The following is a 24,278-nucleotide window of genomic DNA, read 5'->3' on the forward strand; positions in this document are numbered from 1 at the left end:
TAAAAAACTAGAATTACATAACTAAAGAAGAGCGATGGGTTGCGACGTCTTAAAAAACAATTTAAAACAAGGTATATGGCAAGGCAGTAATAAGGAAAGCAAATGATTTATCATCAAATTGTAAGAATTGGGCAAATAAAACAAAGTAGTCCTAGCCACAATTATTAGGTAACAAACCACGAGTTTTGAATTTTACCAGTATTGGTGGTTTGGGTGCTTCAATAATTTATTTCATTTATTTAAAAATGGGGAGTGTGAATTATTATTTAGAGGTTTAAGGTGTTATATCTGCAACCAGAAGAAAGAGCATTTTATTCTCATTTGTTATTTATTATTTTTCTCAGTACTCAGATTCATTTATTCACAAACATTTATTGTATATCTAATTTCTGCCAGAAATTTCCTTGGGGCTTGGGAATGAACCAATAGAAACTGCAGTCTGTGTCCTCCAGGAACTCACAGAGGGCAGACTAGTGCTTCTCACATGAGCATCGCCTGTAGGGATATTTTGAAATATGAATGCATAGGCCCAGTTCTATAAACACAAATACCAAAGACGGGGGAGTGGGACCTAGATATCTCCATGTTTTTAAATTCATAATTGATTCTGATGCTTAGTTTGGTGGTTCTCTACCACTAGGGTGGACAATAACACAATATAGTCATCCCTCAGTATCCTCTGGGTATTAGTTCCAGGAATCCCTATGGATATCAAAATCCAAGATGCCCAAGTTCCATATACAAAATGGCACAGTACAATGAATATAGTTGGCCCTGCATACCCACGGGTTTCACACCCAAGGATTCAACCAACTGCAAATAGAAATTTCGGTTGGTTGAATCCATGGATTTGAAACCCACGGATATGGAGGGTAGACTATACATCAAATATTTACTAGGCACCTGATCTGCACCGGAGGTGCTGGGTGCTAGGGGTACCACCGTAAACCAGAAAATAGGCAGCATGAGATTAGATAGATAAGACAGTCAGCCACATGAAGGGGGAGATGATGTTGCATCACAAGCAGAGCATACAATGCCTTTAGGGAACAGGGAGGGGAGAGTGCACAAGGAACCTGACCAAATCTTCAAAGGTAGAATCATACCACATGGTAGGCTTGATGACTAAGTTAAAGAATAAATAGTATATTCATGGATTCTGAGAGTTTTTATTTGAAAGAGACCTAATTGACCCTCTTACACAATCCTCTCACTTCATACTTGAAAAATGCTAGACATTGACCTCCCCAAGGTCATGCAACAAAGAAGGGGACACAACTTAGGTCCTGTGACTCTGGTTATAATATACTTTTTTCTTGACTGGCTCCTCTTTGGAGTAAAGGATGTCTTCAAGAGCCAGACAAGGTCAAAGTATATTTCTCAATTCTAAGAAGCTTGTGTTGTTACTATAGGCATACTATCTCAGGAGCTATCAATCTGGGGTGTTTTTGAAAAGATACAATCAAAGAAGAAAATGCAAGGTAGTGTAAAAAATGTCTTTGAAGCTATTTCAGTTGCTACTGTCGGAAAATGTTTGAATTTAAACTCTAGTAGGCATAAAATAAACTTACTGAAAACACTGTTTTGGAATCTGAATCAACGACCTAGAAATAAATCTCAGAGAAGGATAAGAGAAATTTTCAAAGAGTAGAATCAAAGAAGATAAAAATGTTATTTCCAAATGGTTTGTAAAAATAATGTTTTTGGGTTACCATGTAGAAATAGGTACGTTTTAAATCTACAGGTATTAATAATATACTGGCATTTTGTTGCATAACACTAGTCAGGTTAGGAGTGTATTTCCTTCAAAGGGTTTTATTACTGGAAATAACTGAAGGATCTTGTATTACAGTCTTACCAATAATATAAACTCTTTTCTCCATTCAGGGTCTTTGCCATCTGGCATCTATTTCCACCACTTTTCTGAAGTTCTCAAAGGTCAACACTTTGTCCTTCTCCTGTCCAAAACCAAACTCAGACTTCTTATTTCTTGACTTCTCTGTTTACTCTCTTTTCTCAAAACATTGCCTTCCCTTCATTTCCATGAAACTGTAGGTTTCTGGCTCTCCTCTGACCATTCCTCGTCTGGCTTTCCTCCTAACCACAGGCATCCTCTGAAGGCTCTGGCTGCTCCACTTCTGTTCCTAATTCTCCATTTATGCTAACATGGTACCATGATTCTCCAACTTGCCAAGGCTTCCCAGCCCTTGGAGCTAACCTTGACAGTCCTCTTTGCATTTCTTCCGAATATCCAATCACGTTTTCAGGTTATCACATTCTTTCTGGGTGATGTTTCTGAGATTTGACCTTCCTTTCACAGGTTCATCTCCTTTACCCTTGAAACAGGACCTTGTTGAGCCCTAGTCAGTTACAATGCTTCCTGTGGACTAGCCTCTTCATTCTCTGGTACATCCTGGAGGCTGCAGCCAGACAAAGACCTTTCTCATCATGTCCCTTCACTGCCCAAGAATCAGTAGTTGTCCTTCTGAAACCAACCTCAGCGCCCCATACCTGGAACAACTTTCCCCTTTGCAAGCCAAATCTAGCATTTTCTCCAAGATCCAACACAAAATTCCTCTCTGATGAGGGCTTCCCAACCTAATCCCCTACCGCAGTGAATTTTTAATTTCCTTAGCAGTCACATCTGGATCACACTCTCTCACATTTGCTTATTGCAACTAAAGAGCAGTTCTTGTAGAGACCATGGCAACGGAGGGCCAGCAAAAGGGTCTCCAGAAATGTTTGCTGAATTGAACTGAATCACACCGCAGCTCTGCCAAAGATTAATTTTAATTATACAAAGATTGAGGGAAAACAGAAAGCACATCTTGCTTCAACTGTAACAGTTCTTACTTTAATTTCTGAAACTGTAATAACAGAAATAGATACACACAAAAAAGCATTGTTTTTCAAATTAGAAAAATCACCGGATCAAAATCTTTAAATATTCTTCTTAGTTTTCTCTCCTGACATTTTAGATAGATCTTATCACTCTGAATAGAAAGAGGTCTTTTGGCATCTGAAGAGCTAAGGATTAATGACAACGGGTAGACTCAAATATGTGAAGGATGAATTGTGTCCAAAAAACTGTGGGTCAGAGAGATATTTTCCAAATGGGAAATGAATTCTGACAGGAAGCTGCCTGCTGGGAAATGAAGGAAGGCTTTGAAAAGCTAGCAATCATGATCAAATTTTAGCTGTGTTGACTAGTCTCAAATACACATGTGGAATCTACAATATATAAATTGTTCTGAGAAGAACTTAATTATGCAGAAGAGGAAGCCAAAGATCTTTTAAAATTTGAGCATCCACATCGTCAAATGTGTTAATATGTCACAAATAATAGGTTTTTCTTACAAAATGACTGATGTTCAAGAGTTCTTTCCTAGGCTTAGAAATCTTACCTCCTTCATACAAAGGTAGCTCTTGGCTGGGTGAAATTAGCAGGAAGTTGCTATAATAAGATTGTTCAAAGTCACACATGAAGATTAAAATCATACATACGTACTTGTATCTAATTTCCTCTGCATTATTTCTTTCTAATCATATGTGAAATGTTGTTTTCTTTCATTCACTAAGCGTTTATTGAGCACTGTCCAAAGCTCCAGGTATCCAACGACCCTTGTCCAAAAGCAATTCACAGCCAGGAAAGGGAGCTCACGGGTTTAGGGGAAAGACATGAAGAGTAAAGGACAGGAAATAACTAAAAGGGGAGAAATAACACTAAATGGAAAATTTCAGGTTTACTCCTAAATTTATTAAATGAAGAATAATCCAATAACTCAATGTTAACTCAAGTCAGGCCAAGACAACAGTGAGTAACAGTCCCAAACATTATAAGATGCTGCAAAATCGTGACGGTGTAATGGAACAGGTTTGCCCAACTATAGATCAGAAACTGTTTCTACATTTATTTCATGAGAAACATAACTACTGATACTTTTATTTTCTAGTTTGCTTTTAGCAATACTTTCTTCATCGTTATTCTATCATTATAAAACAATTCAGAAAGAGTCATGGGGAATCATTACAGGGATGTTGGAAAATACACAAATGGTTGGAAGTGATCCATATGACCAAATCCTAGCAATTCTACAGGAAATATTTATATAACAAAGAAAATCTTGGGATTAAGCAACATGCTCTAATAATAATTTCAGGGAAAATATAATAAAATGCAACAGCAAAAGCAAACTTACTTGCTGGCCTGGGATGCTCACCCCTTCCTTGGGAGTATCTGTGCCTTTCCCAACCTCTGCAGGCCTACCCCATGACCCCAGCAATTGTTCCCTTTTCTCAACTTATTTCATCTCACCCAGTGGAGCTAGGCAGTGAATAACTTGCTACTATTTATTTTTCATGTTTTTGCCTTTCGTTCTAAATAGATCATATGCTGTTCCCCGAGGACAGGAAGCATGTCTTCTATTTCTCTGTATCCCCAGCAACTAGGAAGCACCCTAAACACAATAAATGTTTGTTGATGAGGATGCACATGCTCATTTTAGTTTTTATATTTATGTGAATACTAAGAAAATATGGTTTGTTGAGAAGAAAGGATGTGGGGTTAAAATTTTTAAACGCTATATATTTTGTCTTATTTGGCAAGATTTCTGAAGAATTCAATATAGCCTTGTATTTAGTAAAAAGTAAAATTTTAGTATAAAGTAAAAACTGTAAGAAATGAAAACGTTCCCATTAAAAAAATGAAAATTCATTTATTCTGAATTTTAAAATCTCTTTAAACTTTAGATAAAATATACAGAGAACAAAAGATCACCAAACCTTTCATTAACTGATAACCCTTATTTGCATCTTCTTCCCCTCCTGCCAAACTTTATAAATTATAAAGTTATTCTAAAACATCTATGAGGAACACTTTAAATTTTTTTAAATAACAAATAGTTTTAAATAATGCATAATTGTCCATAACAAATAGATTCTACCTTTTTTGAATTCTATCCACCACACCCACATACCTAGCCTATTTAAACTTCTCAGACTCGCAGCTTCAAATGCATAAGGCACAGGAGGGTCAGAGACAAAAATCACTGGATAACGTCAGCCATACTAGCGGATTAGTGACTGTCTGAGTGTGTAAAGGGGAAGGCTGGCGTAGGGAGGACAAGTTTCAGGGACTCTTAGATGGCCCCACTGTCCACTCTGAAAACAATTCCTTTCCCATCTGCTTCGTGATGCCCACATCTCTTTAATTCTACAAGTAGACATAAGGCTTAAAATATTAATGCCCCTCTGCGGTCAGCATTGTTTGGCCTTCCCTAGAAGCCACTTGACCCCACCCACATTGCTGGGATCCAGAAGCCCTGTGATTTGGGAGGGAAGGAACCTGCCCGCACCCATGGCTCCAGGGCTGTGCTCTGCCAATCAGCAGGACCCCACCCCCTTGCCGCAGTCACTGATTCTTGGATTAGCAGACATTCTGGCCCTAATAATTGGTTCAGGGGTGTCCCATCACCTTAGAGAGAAGCAGAGGACTTCTGACCCTCCTTGAGGTTGAGGGTGTGAGGCCTCGGGCTGCTGCAGTCAGTGTCGCAACCATAAGGGGCGTCCGGCCAAGATCATGGTGGACATACGGGGCAAGGGTGAGGCTGAAGGAATACCAGAGATGCAGAGTCCCAGCTCTAACTGAATAACACCCAAGCCATCCCCACCTCTCCAGGGTTCAGCTGTGAGGGTTAACACATTTCCTTTACCACCTAAGGCAATCTGAGTTACAGCCAGACACACGGCACATCCTATAGACAGATTCAAAATTGCATGATAAAGTGCCTATCAGTCATCAGCCTGAGCCTTTCTTGGAAGCAGGTGTTGATTTAGAGACTGAGCCTTGGGCATCTGAAGGGAGGAGAGATGTCAGGGAGAAAGGGAAAAGGCACTTCAGAAAAGGATGGCCGGTGTGAAACATTTTTTTACATGTTACTTACGCCGCCATTTTGCTTAAGTCTTGGTTTTAGGGAACTCGAATTTTAAAAGAGATGAATTCTTCAATTACAGAATTTTAGACACAGTTTCAGGGTTGATTATAAAGATATCTTGGAGCAGGGACCTTGCTGGGCACCCCTCAAATTACAAACTACACAAAAGAGGCAACAACAGCATCTCTCTGCCCCCTTCAGATCTGGATGGCCCTCCTAACAGATTTCCCTCCCTAAACCCCAATTACACATAGAGGCAGAGCTACACAGGATAACCTGCCTCTCTTTCGCTTAAAATTCTTCAAGTCATACCCCTTTGAGGTAGGAGTCAAACCTTTGAGGTTCCGAGCCCCCTACAACCTCTGGGGAATGGAGTCACGTCTCTCCAGCCTCCTCCAGGCTCCTGTGCCCACAGGTTCTCCCTCTCCAAGCCTCACCAACAGTTCCTCAAAGGCACCAAGAGTCTCTCCTCCTGGGTTCCCACACACACTGTGCACTTTTCCTGAGAAGCCCTCCACATGGCCCTGCCCAACCCGTCCTCTTCATTTGACTGACCGACTTGATCTCCAGGTCTTTGCTGAAATGTTCCTCCCTCAGAGAAGCCACCCTGACCCCATGTCACTCAGGGCTCCAGTTATCATCAGTCATGATATCCTTTGGTTTTCTAATGAGCAGGTAGAGAGATCTGTGATGATCTAGTTTTAGTGTAGTTATTTACCTAAGGTCTACTTTCCTAACTAGACTGTACCTAAACCTGAAGGCAGGAACAGGGCTCCTTGCTCATCACCAGCTTATAGGGCCTGAATTTGCTGAACGGTTTCATGATTTCTGCTTCTGTGTAGTGTGATACCTCTGTCTCCTTCCTTAGGCCAGTGTCCATGCCTTGTACTAGCTGCCTTATACATAACTCACACCTACGACCAGTCATTGCTGTCTTCAGCCAATACCGTGGTCCTCTCCAGTCCCCTCTCCAAACCTCATCTCCACCAATAGAGCTTCTACCGTTGCCTCAGCATGCTAACACTTGGCCTTTTCTAGAACTAATGAGTGCAGCAGCACAAGGAAAGAAGTGATGAAAAGCAGGACTGGCTAAGGGAAGCTATCCCAGGGAACAAATTCTTCTGCCTCCCTGGTGATGCTATGCCCAAACATAATTTCCCTTCTCTGCCTTAAGATCTTAGTTCACTTTTTCTATGCCTTGAGTTATCTATGCTTGTTTGATTTAATAAGCATTTAACAAATACTTTCTTTCTTTCTTTTTTAAAGACTTCATTTTTCCTTTTTCTCTCAAAGCTCTCCAGTACATAGTTGTGTATTTTTAGTTGTGGGTCCTTCTAGTTGTGGCATGTGGGATGCCGCCTCAGCATGGCCTGATGAGCGGTGCCATGTCCGTGCCCAGGATTTGAACTGGCGAAACCTTGGGCCATGGAAGCAGAGCACGCGAATTTAACCACTCAGCCACGGGGCCAGCCCCCAACAAATATTTTCTTTTAATACAAATGCCTCTGGGAGCTTAAGGGACTATAAGTTATGCACACTTTAGTATGAATTAGTTAAATTGAAATGCTTCCCCACTAACATCCAAGTGAGATCAGCTACACTGAGGAAATGAGAGTTTTGATGGGGGGCGGGGTCGGAGCAGTTGGTGATTTTGGAACAGCGTGATACTGGGAGCCTGTGAGGCAGGAGGGTACCAAAGAAAGGGTGAACCTAGAGCCCCGAAAAGCAGAGGAAAGGCTCCCCCCTTCCTTTTCCTTCTGTATTTTAACACTAACTAACAGGAGCCATAGGCTTTAGGGTATGAGTCATCCATACTAGAGATTAAAGATGCTCAGTGGGCTAGCCTGGGAAAGTAAGTAAGCATCATTTCAGTACATTGTCAGAGCATTACATTCCAGGTTCCGGATTCAACTTTCCCAAGCTTTGGAAAGCAATCCACTCTTAGATGTGGCCTATATTTTCTTTGTTTCTTCCAAAGGGGAAAACTCCGAACTAAACCCATTATAAGGGAGCAGTAAACACCCGTTTAACTGACAGCTCAACAGTGTGCAATCTGATTATTGAATCAAAGAACCCGGCCCCTGAGGAGAAACCCAGAAAGACTGAATGAAAACAAGCGTTTCTTTCTGATCATCTTTCAAGACCTTCGTGTAGTTTGTAAGTTGGAATGGCCTGCATTTCCAACGATGCATTCTATTTCAGCCATTATTGCTATGGTCCTTAGGAAGAGTTTATGACATGGAATATTCCTGCTACGAGGAAGATATTGTGATTTTGTCCCAAGCCCCCCCAAAATAAGGCATATATGTGTGTCTACATCGGATAAAAGTACTTTACAGAGTCAATCAGTGAACCATCTTCTGTAAAAGGCTCTCCTGAAAGCACTGCGACTGGGGGTTCTCAAGCTCCTAGTCCTCACCCTCAACGACGCTGCCAGCCTGTTGGCCCTGCTGGCGAGGCTCCTCCTGCTATCTTTCTACTGCAATGCCTTGTTTTAAGTGCTCTGAAAGTCAGATTAAAGTATTCATTTGTTTACTTTTTTCTGTAGCTGAATAAAGACAAAGCTGTAAGCTAAGGATAAAGACACTTCAAACTCTAGCTTTGAAGCCCATTTCATATTAAGTAATTGACTTGCCTCATAGGGACCAATTATAAATCAGGAGGGAAATGACATTCAGAGCTTTCACGAGAACACTAGAGACCAAGACACTAGACAAACCCTGCTCGCCTCCTTATAGGAACAAAGATGGGCCCACGAGGTCTCATTCTAGCACTTTAGAGAAATACAACCATGTTTAGCAAAATAAAAATATCTCGAATGTGCTTGTTCCCGCCCCCTCATACTTTAGGAATGTTAATTCCAGCTTATCCAAAAATATTAACCACCCAGATACTGTGACATCATTTTGATGAGAAGAAAAGTATGGAATTCACTAAAAAGAGGGGTAACAGGATCTCAGCAATCTCCACAGAGCTTGGCCCACTTGTCCTTCCTACATAACTTCTGTCCACCACAACCTGGTGGCACTCTGACTTCCATCAGGTAAAAAATTCTATATACGCACATTATATTATTAGAATTAATGGATTAAAAGACAAGGCTCTGACATTGTTAGAAGCATGACTTTAGAATCTGCAGAACCAAGCTTGCATTCTGGGTAGGAGAATATGAAAAATTCCTTCACCTCTCTCTAAGCTCCTGCTTCCTCAACACAAAATGGAGCGATGCTAACAGCCACCTCAGGGTTACTGTAAAGAGTAAATGAAACAAAGCATAGAAAGCTTTGGTCTCCAGAAGGTGATAAAAATATTTAGCTAGGAGTATGATGACAATATCCTAGGGGAGACTTCACAAAGTAATCTGGTGTCTAAACTCTCAAGGTCAGTTAGGCCAAGGAGCATGCCATCCTCCCACATTTGAGAAGGGCTGGAGAGTTCCCCGAGGCCTCATTTTGGGCTGAGCTGTCAGCAAGGCGCTGCAGTTATTCTCAGGGAACACGAGAAGCACAAAATTTTCCTTAGAGTTTCGCCACGTGAGAAAGGCTTGAGGAACCCTCCTCTCTCCCCACAAGACAGAAGATGGAATTAGGAAGGGAATCAAGACGGGCTTCCCCATTGCCCATGGACAGGGAAGTCGGCAGAGTACACATATTTTCCCAAATTTCTCAAATGCCTGGGTAATGTGCCCTCAGCATTATAAATATAGAAAGTGTTCAGAGTCTGTTTTCAGGATAGAAAGTGTTTACAGTCTGTTTTCAGGAACGAGAAAATTAGCTGTATCTAGAATTAGATAGAAACCTAAAATAATTTTTAATTAATCTTAGCTTATGCAAAGATGAGAGCACTTCATTTGCAATAATTTTATGATATATCTACTATCTAAGAAAGGTCAAATGCTGAACCTCTCCAGGGTTTCTCCCATGAAGGCATGTAGATAGACCATTTTCCTATTGGTTCGTGTGGGGTTCTTCAGGGAAGACATTATCCTCCACTTTACTAAAATCCATATAGGAATCTAACAGATGCTATGTAATTCACAGATGCTATGTAATTCTAATTATAAACTGAATTTTCCTAAGCTGGTCGCAAAACGTATTACGTAATAGTTGATATATACAAAAGCGTGAGTATATGTAACAAATAGCTACATTATGGAGCATGATAATAAAACCAAACATGCGAACCCACCCTCAACTTAAGAACTAGAAAATTACCAACATTATTGCAGCTACCTGTGTGCTCCTTCCTGGTCCCAGCTCTGTGCCTCGCCTTCAGAAGTAATCACTCTCCTGAATTTTGAATTGATCATTCCCTTGCTTTTCAAAGTAACTATTTTCCAAATATGGACCTTTAAATGTATATTAGTTAGTGTGGCTAAACACTGCAAAAACTTTGAGAGCTTATCTCCAAATGGATCTAAAGTTTGCCCCCTAGAGCGCAGGAGGGGCTGAGCCTTAAGATGGCTCAGCTGTTGCCATTCTTTTGACAGGCATTATGTGCCCTGCTCCTCGTCTCCCAAGAGCACCAGCCAAAGTTCTAAGGGTTCTCCTGGTTTCTGCCCATAGCATTCACTAATTTCCCATCATTCTCACTCAGTATAGGCGTCTGTATTGCTGTTGTCTGAAATGGCAGAGAACTTTCTGCCCACCTAATATGAATCTTTGTACTGTACGAGTCCTTATAACAGAGCTGACCTGAGGCTGCCATCATATTGGTGAGGAAGTCCTCCCGCCTGGAGGAGTTAGCAACAACCTGGATGTTGTCTGGGCAGCTGTCTGTGAGTCTACTGCAACCACTTCCCCGATTCCTCTTCATTAATGAGTAACAAAGCAGAGGACCATTACTGCCTGGTTGACCATATAATTTGGTCAACACATTTGCTACTAACTCCCGTGGACTTCCTTCAAATCCTGTGAGGGACCATGATTTCCTCATACTTCTTCCAGAAAGCCATGTCACTGTCAGCATCCCATCCTTCTTGATAAAACTCTTAAGAACTGTGAAGGATCTGAGAATTCATTCTCTTTGCAAAAGGTGGCCTGCCAGACCCAGGACTACTGGCGCACAGACAAAGGACTTTATTATTCTTGGCACAGAAAGCAGTGTGAGCATCAGCACATTCGTGTCAGTTCCTCTTACCCCACATTCTACAGGGTGATGCAGATGGCCCCAGAGAGACACCTGTACACACACAAGGTTGCATTACAGAAGAGGAACCTTGAGTTTAGGGAGCCTGGGTCTTTTAAAATGGTCGGTAAGCATGCCTGCCTTTGGTTCTGGAGGGAGACACTAAGTTTATCTTCTAAGGTTGTTCACCACACAAACATCCTTGAAAAGATTTTCTGGAACAAAGGGTAGTCAGTGCCTCACTCATAAGACTGTATAGAAACAGAGAGGTCCACAGGGCCCCCAGAGTCGCCCAGCATCTGTTATACTTCAATTTAAAATTTTATTAAAAATTTTTTCTATAGTATGATTGCTTTAAATTCTATCTTGAACCCAGAAATGACAGTCATATTTACAGAGCCTCTTGGAGGAATACGTGTCTTTGTGCAACAAAGGGTTTCCAAAAAAGTGTGTGTTTATTAAGGTTGACAAATATGAAGTTTATAGGTTCAGGCATCCATAAGTTTTGAGAGAACCCTTCTAGCTCAGTTTTTTTCTTCTAGTAGGCAAGAACAATAATTTTGCTGTGTAATATTAGCTTGGAATTTAATTAATAATTCTAAAAGACATAACGATCTGCTGTGAGACAGAACTACAAAACGACCAAAAGTTCCAGCCAGCGTCTGTACGGCCAGCGAGCCTCCTTGATGAGACGTAAGCTCATCTTTACAGTGAAGCCCCTACTTTACATTACCCTACAATTTGGACCTTTTCCTCCCCAATCCGCCAGTTTTCCTGTGTTACTAATGTACTGACCTCTTCTTTATAGTACTCTGTAATTTATACCTTTTCTTTAAGCCCATGATATTCTTTGCATTACTAACAGACTGACCTCCCCTTTATATTTTTGTGCTATTTACACATTCTCCCTGCCGACTCCTTCAGATTTCCCATGTCACTACTAATGTACTGACATCTCACAATTTGTAGTGCTTTTCTTGCCATTTGTACTCATTTTTTCAGGAAAGCAGGGGAAAAGGTGCATTGGTACTGTGTGTCTAGGGCTAAAGAACAGAGACTGCCGGGAGTCAGTGCTCTGGACTTCACTCCAACCCTCTGGACAGGGTCCCAGTTTAGGAAGGTGTTAGAGAGTGATCAAATCTGATGAGCTGGGTCCTGAGCTGACTGCTAAGTGAACGATGAAAAAAAAGATGTACATTTTATAATCTGTCCTTTAAGAAAGCTTCACGGGCTCCACAGAATGAGAAAAGTCTATAACAACTGGCTCAATTTACATGTAACATATTCTTTTTTATTGTGTACATATGAAAGAGATGCCTTTTCATATATTAACAATTTCCTTCAGTTTGGACAACTGCTATTTGCCACATTTCCTCCTGATCACTCTGAGGTAAGACTTCCGGCAGAATGTACTGCCCATGTTGAGACTTGACTGAGTTAGAGTTGGTGAGACAAAGGTAGGTACGGTTAAGAAAATGCCAGATACAGAACGCTGCATGTGCAGAGGCACAGAGGTGCAGGTCTAAAACTTTTAGGGAACTTTAAATATCTCAGAGTAGTTGGAGCACAGCATGAGCAAGATGGTGGCTGGAGCAGATCATGAAGGAGCACCATTTGAAGGAACCTGGACGTTATACTCCATGTAATTGTGAGCCACTGAAGAGGTTTAAGCAGGGAGAGTCATGTGCTCATACTTGAAATCAGAATAATCTCTCAGATAGTGGTATGGAGGATATGTTAGAATGGAGATGATACTGGAGATAGGAAAACAAATTAGGAGAGTACACAATTAGCTGGAAGGAGGTGATGAGGGCATGTGTTGTGGGCTAAACTGCGTCTCCCTAAAATTCATATGTTGAAGCCCTCTCCCTGGGACCTTAGACCGTGACTCTATTTGGAGACAGGGTCTTTAAAGAGTTAATATAAGTTTAAAGGAGATCATTAGGGTGAGCCCTAATCCAATATGACTGAAGAAGAAGAGATCAGGACAAACAGGGATGACCACGAGGAGATGGCCATCTACAAGCCAAGGACAGAGGCCTCTGAAGACACCAACCCTGCTGACATTTTGATCACAGACTTGTAGCCTCCAGAATCGGAAGAAAACAAATTTCTGTTGTTTAAGCCGTCCAGTCTGTGGTATTTGTTACAGCAAACTCACATAGCATAGGTCAAGGATGGTGAGGAGGAAATAACCTGAGATGGACTGAGGTGGTAAAATAGACAAGATGGGGTGACCAGTTGGTTATAGGTGGTCAAGAAAAGTTGATTTAGAGGATTCTGGCATGGGCAACTGGGCAGATGGTGATATCCTGAACCAAGAAAAGTAACACAAGGAAAGAGAAAGATGAGCAGGTCTGAGGTAAGAGACTATATAAAGCATTTAGAACATGTGGAGTTTGAGCGGTCAATGGAGACATCCAGAGAGAGGTGATCAGTAGGAGATGCTGTGTCTGGAATTTAGAAAACAGGACTGAGATAAAAACATGGAACTGGGAAGTGGAGGCTGTGGATGAAATCTCCCAGAGAAAGTTTATTGGTAAAGAGGAGAAAATTGGACGGGGCATGCAGGCAGGAGGCCATCCACTGAAGGAGCTGGAAAGGAACAGCTATTACGGGTAGGACCAGACCCAGGAACAAGTACTGCCACAGACTCCAACAGAAGAGGGTGTTCCGAGGAGGGAGTGCATCAGGGTTGAATGTGGAAAAGACAGAGACTGAAGAGTGTCCACTGAATTTGACAATTAGAAGATTATTATCAAAATAATTCAGTAGAGCTTTTAGAGGTGAAAGTCATGCTATTCTGAGTTGAGAAGTGAAGAGACTGGGAGTAAATGAAACAGCAAGCACAGATTACTCTTATAAGAAGTTTGACTGAGTTAGAGCTGGAGGTGACAAAGAGTCCAGAGTGGGGTCTATTATTATCACCAGTAATGGTGGTGCTGGTGACAGTGGAGAAGGAGGAAACAGTACCACTAAGCAGATGGGGCTGAGGTGGTCATATCCTAACGTCAGAGGGTGCTGGGCCTCTTTCATACGTCATCTCTCCAAGACTTCATCAAACATCATTCTTATGTGTTGTTCCTGCTCTCCTTTGGGGTGGCTGATTTGGATAAGAGCAATTCCTGTTCAAAGTATGCTCATGGGTGCAGGTAGCCCATTTGTGGATAATTCCTGATAGGCTCCTCTCCAATGTGAGGTGGGTTATATTCATTTGATATTATGAAGGGGTAAGTTGGGTGAGGGGAAAAGAAGAGGGGACAATAAATTGAGAAGGTGAAGAGGAACTTTATCCCCTGGTAGTGCCACCTGTCATGGCTAAAGTTAGGTGAATTCTAGTCCCTGTCTAGACATCTACTCTCCCACCAGACTTCAAGTTCCCTGCCTGCAGTGACACATCAGTGTTGTAACCTAGAGCACCTGTACAATGCAGGCACCTGGAAGGGGTCCAACCCATACTGAATGAAAGCTCTACTGTGGCTGTGTAGAGATGATGGCCCTAGAACCAGGTCTGCATGCCCTGATGTCCAGGTCCTGCTTACAAGGAAGGAATGAACCCAATGAATATCCACAGCTGATAGCTACACACTCTCATGAGGCTAGAATAGGTGAGGAAGGGATGTGTAACTGAGCTGGTCAGAGACCAACTCTCCGTGTGGAAGACCCAAATTATTTTTGGGCAAGTTCAAGGTTATATCTAGGGATGCAGGGTAATGAGGCCAAGAAGAAGGTTTTAAAAGGCAGAATATAAAGTAGACTGGATGGGGATGGTATTTAGTATATGAAATTTGAAGGCAATTCAGAACAAGGTGGCTATGAAATGTTTGTTTGGGGCTTAAGGTGCACATTATCTTACTTCTTTGATGCCCAGGACATCTTTTTCCACAACTTAAAATCTCTAAAATTGCAATGCATCTTACAGTCATTGGCATCTTAGCATTGTGTCATAGTTTAAAGAGCAGAATTTTTCCTTTCATTAGTGCTACATAGTATGGTGGTGTCCTAGAGTTAAGGGTGCCTCAGACTTAACGATAGCATATTTCACTCTACGAAAGGATGTGGCAATTGTTTTCATCTGCTGCTTTAATAAAAGTACTCAGCTTTAGCAATGGGTAAATTCTAAGCACTATCTCAAAAACAGAGTGGCACCCCCTTCATATATTAAGACACTAAGTAACTATTTTGAGAGCCAACTGTGCACTTTAATTTACCACTCTCAAAAGAGTGAGCAGTAAGAACTTTAATTGGCAGGAAGCACCATTACGCTATATCATGAGTAATAACATTCAGGTCCCCAAGCTCAATAATTAAAAGAGCCTGATTATTACCATTTTTTGTTCAATTGTTTCTATTTTGTAATTAAGTCTGTGCCTTCTCTCCAAAACTGTGCAGTGTTGATCACTTACTACATGGGTGGAGGGAAAAAGACTCGAGACGCCACTATTCCAAAAGACAGAAGAAAAATTCTAGCTTGCAGGTGGGCCATACTAAAAGATGGTTCTGAAGAATATTTTAAGACAGTAATCTTTCACCACATGACCCTTGTGGTAACTGTGGTATTTGGGGTTTGTATTGCTTTCAGTGTTGACAAGGTCAAATCTAAATTCATATATTGGAAATGTGTTCTATTTTCACTGCTGAGTATGGGATGAATTGATATATTTGCTTATTCTTAAATGCATCTACTGGCCTTTAGAAGCTATTATTTACATAAAGGTACTTTTGAACTTTACAAACATGTTGGATGCTATCTAGTGTTCAAATATTTTAAATAAGGTATTAGATATGTACAAAGCAACAATCTATATCCAAAATAAGAAAATGAAAGATGGAAATCATTGTCAAATGTCTTCCTAAATCATATTTAAAAAATAATCATTTTCACAGATTTGTTTTTATCATACTGAGTGAAAATAACAGAGAAATATCTAAATTTATTTTCAATGCTTTATATAAAGACTATGGAGCACATTTTTGATAGCAATCAGTATGTCTACTTCAGGCAGTTATTATAACGGTTATTATAATTCAGTGTCTAACTATTTTTTAAAATTGACCTAAGAGATAATTAACAACTGTGAATATTTACCTTAACCTTCTTTGAGGTCTAAATTCACTTTTCATCTTGGCTTTTCTCATTTTCACTTTGTACCTGATGACTTTACAAGGCATATGTCTCTTTCTTCATTTAATTGCTTTTTTTACTTCCTTTTTCATCATTTTTTTTAGAAAAAATTGCTTGTTGCTAAGCAATGTGCATAACATTAGGCTATACATTCATTATCTCTGAACACTGTCTACTTGGTATTATTTTCCTCTACTCCTTTACCTTGTTTGAATTGATCTAAACTCTACTTGCTGCTTTTCTTTGACCTTTCTTTTTGCCAAAACACGTTCCTCCACCTTCCCGTCCTTTGATCATTACTCAGTGGCTATTGTATTCAATATTTAGCCCCATTTTTTTCTACTCTCCATTGTTTTTGTTCAGCTCTGGTGGACAGACTCTTATGTCATAGGACTATTTTTCTTTTCAGTCTGCTCTCTTTGTCTTACCTCTTTCATTTGTATTTAAAGACATTAGAAAGATACCTCCCCTTTCATGAAATTTAGGTCACTTTCTATGATCTTCCTTTTATCACTTCTGCTGTTCCAGATATTGGTTTCTTTCAGTACATAGCACCTGCTCTTGCTCTCCTCCTTATCTCACTTATTTACTTTGGTGATTTTAATATTGACTATGGGATAATCCTATAAAGTCACATGACTTACTCACTTAAATTTGTTCTATTTTTCAATGAGCTATGATGCATTTAATATATTTAGCTATGGGAAGCTGCCAAAAAAAGGTCCCCCCAGAAAAACCAAGCAACCAAAGAACAAACACCTCAATTACTTACAAACATACACCATCATTTTCTTTTATATGCATGTCTGAAGAAATATTTTTGAAGAACACAAAGAGCACACTTTACCTTTATCGGAGCTAACCTGCTGGCTAACTTGCACTGCTGGGCTCAGGTAGGCTCTTGTTCCTACTATCATTCTTGGAGACAAGATTTCTCTGTAGGGTGTAGACGGGTTTATGATTCAGGATTACCTGATGTTCAGCTGACTCACTCTGGCTATAACCTTATAAGGTCTTGCTTTTTCTAATCATAAAAGGAGAAAACTGATGATGTTTCCACTACTATAAGACAGGGACGTTACAGAGTTATGGCAGAACTCTGAGCAAAATTCACTAAGTATACATTCTCTGGAACAAAGTTGTTCTATCAGAAATGTCAGACATGTATATGGGTGCACATGCCAGTATTAGTATATCCCCTTTCCACATTTGGCCTATTAACAGTTTTTCAATTTCTACTTATTCTAAATCTTGGAGGTATAGCTTTCTTAATATTTATAGTATGACCTTTCTCTGGCATACCGGACTACATCACCAGATGAGGGGCTCAGATGAGCTGACCTCAGACTCAAAGGTTCTCACCAGATTTCAAATGGATCCTAAACTTACAATTTGCTTCCATTTTTCTTTTCTTTTGAAGGTGGTTTATAACACATTGAAAAATGATAATGGAAACTAAATAATAAAATGGAAAAAAATAAAGAGTAATTACTTAAAAGAAAATGAATGATAAAATGTGCAGCTCTGTCTCTCTGTGAACTCCACGGCTTATTGAGAGGCAGTTAGTTTAGCTGTTGTGAGCACAGGCTTTGGAGTCAGTTGGCTCGGTGATCTTGGCTATTTCACTAAAATGAAAACTAATATCACTTATGGAGCAGCAGAACACAGTGGTTAAGAATATGAGCTTGAAAATTTATAAGGAAATGCAATGAATTAAGAACTGTCAAGAAAACTCTGAAGAAATTACAAATCTCTAGGACTTACACTACTAGATATCAAGACTTACTATAAAGCTATATAAGAGTGTGATATTGGCACAAAGACAGACAAACAGACCAATGCAAAATAACACAGAGTCCAGGGAAGAGTTAATGCTAACAGTCTCTCATGGCCAAAGGCAGTTTAGAGGCAGAATTCCTTCTTCCTCCAGGGACTGCAGTCTTTTTTCTTATGGCCTTCAACTGATTAGATGAGGCCCACCCACATTATGGAGGGTAATGGGCTTTACTCAAAATCTACTGATTTAAATGTTAATCATATCTTATAAATATCTTCACGGCAACCTCTAGGTGGCGTTTCATCAAAAACTGGGTACCATGGCCTAGCCAAGTTCACACATAAAATTAACCATCATACTTGTGTTAGGCAAAGATTTCTAAGATAAGACCAAAAAAAAAAACCATGAATCATTTAAAAAATTGATAAATTGAACTTCACCAAAATAAAAAACTTCTGTCTCTAGAAGAAAGTGTTAAGAAATGAAAACAAAAGTCATACACTGGAATCTGTATCTGGAATACACAAAACTCTCTTACATGAGAAAAACAAAAATATTGGCAAAAGATTTGAACATACACTTCATTACAAGAGACACGGACAGAAAACTAGGACAAGAAGTAGTTGTTTAAATCATTAGGGAAGTACAAATTAAAAGCACAATGAGCTACCACTATACACTTATCAGAAATGGCCGAAAACAAAAAACTAAGAATACCAAGTGCAAGCAACAATGAGCAACAACTGGCAGTCTCATATTTCACTCGTGAGAACACAAAATGGTACAGCCACTTCAGAAAAAAGTTTGCCGGTTTCTTACAAAATTAAAACATACACCTATCATGTGACCCAGAAATCATACTTGTTAACCCAAAAGAAATGAAGACAAATATCCAAACAAGAATTTGAACACAAATGCTTATAGCGGCATTATTCATAATTGCCCCAAACTAGAAACAACCCAAATGTCCATCAACTGGTGAATGAATAAACAAACTGGTACATCCATACAATAGAATGCAACTGAGCAGTCAAGAGGAACTGATGACTAACACATGCAACAATATGGGGAATTTCAAATATGTTACGCAAAGTGAATACAAAGGAATACAAACTGTATGATTCCATTTCCATGACATTCTGCAAAAGGCAAAAAGAGAAATAAGATCAGAGATTGGGAGTAGAGGGAGGGAACTGAAAGGGATAGAAATATTTCACATGTTGATTGTGGTGCTGGTTAAACAAACGTGTATGTTTGTCAAAACTCATACAACTGTACACCTATTAATGGATGCAATTTATACTTTAATATACCTGATTTTAAAATATTGGTAGTGAAAGCAAAAAAGATGAAAAAATATATAACACTAGGATAAAATTTAGTGGAACAAGCAAAATAGAAATATGAGTTCAAAAAGAAAGGATGTAAAACTTCAAATTGTTCAAGAACTTGTTCACATAATTTTAAATGCTTGTTCACACATTTTTGAAAGAAAAAATGATGAGTATCAAATCACTATGGTATTTAAGGTTCCATGGGATACATTTAAGAGTGATATAACAGTTTTATTTTTAAATGTCAACATTTACAATACACTGGAAATTATATGCTTTGCAAACCATTTAAACTTACTTTAAAAACTTTTAGTGATCAAGCTAAAGATGCACGAGGTAGTACATAGTTTTTAAGACTCTTTTAGGGAAATACAAAGACCACTGCTCTAGAACACAGCTTCACAAAACTCTGCCACAGATGGTTTACAGGTGTGACAAGATATTGAGCCCTAAAGTCTCTTGGGCGGGCAGGCTTTATAAATACTTTCATTGTCTGTGAGTGCACTAAGGTGAAAAAGATTGTAAAGCACAGCCCTAGAGAAACTCTTGCACATGCGTACAAATGGAAAGGTACAAGAAAACTTACTGTAGCATTAATTGAAATAGTGAATAACTGAAATCAACTTAAATGTCCATCCACAGGTGACTGGATAAATAAAATGCAGAATTATCTTTCAATGAGATTTTACATAGAAACAAAAATGAATAAACTACAAGAGCTACATGTATCACTATGGATGAATCTCAAAAGCTTAATGTTGAGTGAATAAAATCAAGGTGCTGGTTATGAAAAATACGATACTATGCATATAACATCTGAAAAGATACAACACAAGATAACATACTGTTTATGATAAATATCTATGCAGTTGTATTAAAACATGTACAAGACTGGTAAATACCAAAATATAGATCATCATGCTTCTCCCTAGAGAGAGAGAATAAAGAATTATGGAAGGATACAGAGGGGTTCTCAATTCCACGTGTAATATTTTATTTCTTAAAAAATCTGAAGTAAATAAGGCAAATGTTAAGACTAGATAAAGCTAGGTAGTTGAAATGCCAGGTGTTACATTATGTTACTATCTACATTTTTCTGTGTTTAAAACATGTCCAATGGACACAAAAAGATGACAGTGTGTATCTGGTATCTTGAAATTTGCCAGGAGTCCTGGTTTATTGTAGATTTGATGATTTATGGCAGATACACAATCCTCAAAGCCCAAAGAAGCAGAAAACTAAATCAAGCCTAGAGATTAAATATACACATTATTAACTTTTTAGTTAGTTAATTATTAGAACCTAAACCCAAGGTCATTCTAGACACCCTCTTCAAGTTTTAAGACACTCAAAGAAAATCTGATATGTTTGAATTAATAAAGATAATATCACATCTAACATAAATAACTTATTTTTCTGCGGTCTTTAATTCATTAATTCATTGATTCATTCACTGAGAACTAAACGACTACATGCTTTCTGCTCACCTGAACATTCAGAGGCAATCAAGACAGAACAGACGGCATGGCTGCTCTCATGCAGCTTTAGAGCCACGTGTGAGAAACAGACAACAAGCAAAGACAACAGACTGTCTCAGAGATTGGTAAGTGTTCCGAATGATATAAAACTGGGGAGCAGGGATTGATCATGGCGGGGAGAAGAGATAGGGTGAAGTCATTTTGAACAGGGAAGGCCTCTCTGATGACGCAATGTTTAAACAGGGAACCGCAGACACAAAGACCCAGAACAGAAGGGAGCAAATGTCTGGAACGACTGTGTATGGGACCACACAAACGTAACAAAACAGACATCAGCTTTCTAAGCCTATAGACACACAAAGACATTTGTCATCAGGCAGTAGTTTGAAAGTTTTACAATTCTTTTAAAAAAGTTAAAACCATAAATAAGTTGTTTCCTACCCATGAATATTTAAATAAGTATCATACCTTGGTCATACAGTATGACTTCTTATATGGTATCTAAGTAAAAACAGTGTTATGGTATTGTACTGAAGTACGATAACACTGAAAATAAAACAATGAGAAATACTTAAGGCATTTACTGAATGACACCAGTAAAAATCAACCTTTTTCTAACATATGTACCAACCATTTAGAAAAGACAACAGACCGTAAATATGTTCTTGGGAACAGGTGTTATGGAATAAAGCAAGCAACCTTAGGCAAGGATCAAAAAAGCAGGTGACTATGAAGAGTAAAATAATATTACAGTAAGACATTAAACATCTGTGTCATATTTCAGCACATGTGTTAACTCTCAAACTTCTCTTGAAGCTATAATGTATTTTCTTGGGAATGGATATAGAAATAGAAGATCTCTTGATTTCAATCAGAAAAATAAAACTAAAGACACAGATAGAGAGGCAAGCTCTATCAGCTATATAAGTTATCAGCAAATCCCAGATGGCCATCTAGGGGCATTTAAAGACCATTCCCTATGTCATTCTCCAATATACTGAGGGAGACAATATGGCTAACACGATGATGAGAATTACAAGGAAGGAAATAAAACAGAAAACGCCATCCTGTCTTTGTTTATAAACCAGGGTGCAATGACACCTTCTCTGTTTGCAGTTCTAATTGCTACATCTCAGAAGATACCAAAAGGAGGTATAGAAAGAAGAGTGGAACTAAATTAGTGGTCAAGGATAAGACAAGCCTTCTGCAGGAAAATGGAAAAAGACAATTCAGATCCTCTAATGCAGAAACACAAAGGCTGAGAAAAGCCTATGAGATCAGGAAGGGTTTGCCTATGATAATTAGAATGATTTTCCAAATCTGAAAACGAAGAGCACTAAAACAACATTGAAGATTAAAAGAGGTTATATGAAGACAATTTCTTTTAATCATAGTTTTATGGAAATGTATTGAAACATCTTATCCATGAGGTGGGACAAAATGAAAATAATAAAAAAAATTAATAAAGCAGTTGATAAATCATAGATTCAGAAGTCTGACTTTGCATCCTGTGCAGGCTTGGAGATGTTATCTCAGTTCCTTACCTATGAAATGGTTGTGAGGATGAAATGAATAAGAACAGTGCTCGCTACATAGGTAAGTATTTTTAAAACTTTAGCCATTACTCCATGCGCAGAAAAGAGTTAACACAGCAGGCCTGAGTACTATCTTACTTGCAAGGATGGCCCTTGGGAACTTGGATTTCCAGAAGCTTCCCAACAACATTAACTCATAAGAGTGGATTCATTGTGCCTACAACTGTTTGTGCAACGATATGGTTTATGTTGAACATCGGCTTTCCTTCTGGGATTCTGGAATTTTGGAACATGCCAGGCAGAGACTGACTACATGATCATCCCACAATAAAAACCCTGGGCGCTGAGTCTCTAATGAGCTTCCCTAGCTGGCGACATTTCACGTGTGCTGTCAACTTGTTGTTGGGGAATTAAGTGTGTCCTGTGTGCCTTCACTGAGAAGACCCTTGGAGGCGTGCACCTGATTTCCCCTGGACTGTATGTGCCCCATGTACCTTTCCCTTTGTTAATTTTGCTTCATATTCTTTCATTGTAACAAATCACAGCCATAAGTACAATTATATGCTGAGTCCTGCCAGTGAATCATCAAACCTGGTGGTGGTCTTGGGGACCCAGCAACACACTCAGACATAGTTAATCAATTATTTTATACTAGATATAAATAAAGTAAAAATGCATTTTAAAAAATCTTGAAGTAAAGTTTAAAAAAGGGATTTTTAGATATAATACCTTGATGAAAAACAGAAAACACTATATTGTTTCTTCTCATAAATAATGGATGAAATAAAAAAGTTGAGATTCAATGGCACGTTCATTAAATTATATCACTATTTCCTGATAATATGCTTTTATGTCACTTGAAAATAAATATTTAGCTTATAACTTCTAAATGACATCCAAGAGAAGAACAATAAAGTAAGTGGTCAGAAATATTTGGGCATATTCTTCAAGCAGTAAGAGAAGATACAGCACAACTAAAATGCCAGAATCACTAAACTTCAGAAATGCATGACTAATTTAACATATTTTCTACATCTCTTAGAAATAAGTGGTTAGTCTTTTCTAACACCTAATGATAAGTCCAGTGTTCTGCCCAATAAACCAATATCTGGAAAAGAGAATTTAGAAAGACAAGTTTGAGAGAAAAAGTATTTAATAATTCATTGAGTTTCTGTTTTTGGACAGTCAGATCAATTCTCCCACTGAAAAAACCAAAACTGCTGTATAAGATACTAAATCAAAACTATCTTAAAGGCACTGAGCTGAAAAGATAGAGGGGGTAGGCCATATTCTTGGGGTAGCTCAAACCCAAAGAGGTTAGTGGAAAGTCAGCATCCCAAAGCCACATTTGCCCTGAGGGTGTTGGTCGATATCTGCACTTGAGCTTTGGTTTGGTGCCTTCATGAGAGAACACGTCAGGAGTCAAGATGCAGGGACTGCCCAACACAGATCACCTAATAGGATAACTTCCCTACATTAAGCTGATACCCAAAGGGCTACACAAAAGTTGACCTGAGCAAAGTAGTAAAAGAAAGAATGATAACCTGTCTCTGAGAGGTTATGGCTATTGACTGATCCTTACACAGACTGTCACCTTGGATCTAAGCATACCTTGAGTGGGTACAGAAATTTCAACCCATGGGCTTGTGGTAATATGGTCCTGGTATTAATAGTACACACACACACACAGAGAAATATCTTAAGTAAAATATTAGCAAACTGAATCCAGCTGTATATAAAAAAGATAATAGCATGACCAAATTGGGTTTATACTTATATACATATATATAGATGTCATTCACCACATTAACAGATTAAAGAAAAAAATCAATATCATCATCTCAACAGACACAGAAAAAGCATGTAATAAAATCTAACGTCCATTCTTGATAAAAGCTCTTGATGTACTAGACTGGGTGGGGACTTCTTTAATCTGACACAGGATCAATTATAAAACATCTTTAGCTAT

At 39.0% G+C, this 24,278-nt stretch overlaps 1 protein-coding gene across 17 annotated transcripts in view; it reads right to left on the minus strand.

The window, feature by feature from the left end:
• EFCAB11 (EF-hand calcium binding domain 11) overlaps positions 1–24,278 on the minus strand; it is a 138,958-nt gene that overhangs the window by 59,894 nt on the left and 54,786 nt on the right. The window lies entirely within an intron of this gene.

This window comes from Equus przewalskii, chromosome 25 (assembly GCF_037783145.1).
Source record: "Equus przewalskii isolate Varuska chromosome 25, EquPr2, whole genome shotgun sequence".
Classification (NCBI taxonomy): domain Eukaryota; kingdom Metazoa; phylum Chordata; class Mammalia; order Perissodactyla; family Equidae; genus Equus; species Equus przewalskii.